General features: G+C 29.7%; 1 pseudogene; it reads right to left on the bottom strand.

Annotated features, from left to right (window-relative positions):
- Nucleotides 1,694-2,130, bottom strand: part of LOC104782466 — a 2,643-nt pseudogene continuing 2,206 nt past the window's right edge.

The following is a 2,130-nucleotide window of genomic DNA, read 5'->3' as shown; positions in this document are numbered from 1 at the left end:
GATTAAACAAATATCTTTCCAAATACAAGATCATATTTTGACAAAAACAATTAAAAAAAAAAATTTATAGAAGAATAAAGGATTGCAAAACCACAAATTTTTGGAGTCAAATTAAAAATACAGTGTAAATTCTACAATTGACTCTTTTTTCTTTTTTTGAATTTAGTCTTGCTATTATCTATTTTAATCTATCGCCATAAATAAGTATTTCCATTTGCAACACGGTATATTTGATGAGCGGAAACGATGAAATAGATAAAGATTATTTTATATTTGAAAAAACTGTAACAATTACGTTTTTGATTACAACACGCTATGTTTAATTCGATTAGAATTTGGCGGGAACGACGTGTTAGAAGATAAATCTATCGTCATAAATAAGTGTTTCCGTTTACAACGCGCTATGTTTGATATGATTAGAATCTGGCGGGAACAATGTGTTAGAAAAAAAATTCTATTTTTTTTTGTTTACCGGAAAAACCGGTAACAAATGTGTGGATTAATTTTGTAGAGAAAAAATCAAAAATGCTAATAACAGTTTTGTCATTATATGTTCATCTAATGTAAGAGATTTTTTTAATTACCTAAATAAACTAATTCTTTAAGTAGAAAATTAACTAGATAACTAGTTGTATTTAAGTTGTGGAAAAAAAACTAGTTGTATTTAAGTATGCAATTAAACATAAAGTTTTGCTACTGTAGAATAATAACATACATTATACATTTCAATATTTATTATGTAGATAAAAGGAAAATGTTAAACTGATATTATTCCATACTTATCACTCCATTTTAGGTTGAAAATATAGTGCTATTTGAAAATATGTTTTTTTCTAAATTAGTGTTAAGAGTGAAACTTGGATTAAATAAACGTTAATGCAATATAGTTTGACTAACTGAATTTTTTTTCACAAATAAACGTTAATGCAATATAGTTTGACTAACACATTAGATGACATGTTTGGGTTGAGTGAAGGATGCATTTTATTTCGTTAATAATCACTCAGTCGTTCACTTACTTCCAACTTTTACAATAAATGGAAGTGAACAAAAATTTCATTTAATTCTTAAAAAAAAAAAAGGAAGAAAAAAACATTGAACGGCTGACCACTTGTGCTTACGAACGAAATAAAATGCTGCATTCACTCGACCCAACCTTTGTCACCTAATGTGTTAGTCAAACTATATATTGTGTTAACGTTTATTTGCGAAAAAAAAAAATCAAGTAATATGAATTTTAAGCTCCAATTGATTTTGGTTCATATTACTTGATTTTTTTATTGCAATTAAACCGACTTTCAGATTTGGTTAAACTTTTAAGTCTATTCGGTTTACTACTTTTACTTTGGATAAGTGGGTTTCACGGTAAAATATTGGTATTGATACAAGTAAGACCATCTCCAATGGTTTTCTCTATTTTTCCTCTATAATAGAGATCTCTATAATAGAGGTGAGTTTTACTCCAATGGTCACCTCTAAAATAGAAATTGCTATTTTTTCCTCTATTTATAGAAGAACCTTTGTAAAATAGGGTTCTTCTATAAATAGAGAAAAAATAGCAATCTCTATTTTAGAGGTGAAAATAGAAGACCATTGGAGTAAAACTCCTCTAAACTCACCTCTATAATAAAGTTCCTCTATTATAGAGATAAAAATAGAGTACCATTGGAGATGCTCTAAGTGATCAAGAAAATTTGCATTTTAAGTTCATCAATTACTTATATTAAAAACCAATAATATCTCGAGAAGACCCACCCAAAGATGCCAAGATGGGTCCTTTCACCTGTTTACCCCCCAATACTAACTTGCTAGAGTTTAGTAGTTACTACTTCTTAGCTTCCTAATATGTATTTCAATTCTAATTACAGGAGCTCATGATTCCTTCACTTGTCCCACCTCGTTTCTCTCCTCCTCCTCTTCTGTCCACGTACTTGCATGAGAAGCTCTTTTAGTTCTTCACAAAGAGGTTCTTTAGTCTAATGATCTCATCATCATCACCATCACTATCCTCCTTTGGATCCGTCTCTTCCTCCTCCTCACTTAGCCATCCACAGTGAAGATTCTCGACACCTAATAAATTATTTCGACCTCAGTAGAAGAATGTTTCATGTGTTGAGATTGTTAATGGCA

This window comes from Camelina sativa, chromosome 4 (assembly GCF_000633955.1).
Source record: "Camelina sativa cultivar DH55 chromosome 4, Cs, whole genome shotgun sequence".
NCBI lineage: Eukaryota > Viridiplantae > Streptophyta > Magnoliopsida > Brassicales > Brassicaceae > Camelina > Camelina sativa.
The sequence above is the reverse complement of the archived record's forward strand: the minus strand, read 5'-3'. Positions and strand labels throughout refer to the sequence as shown.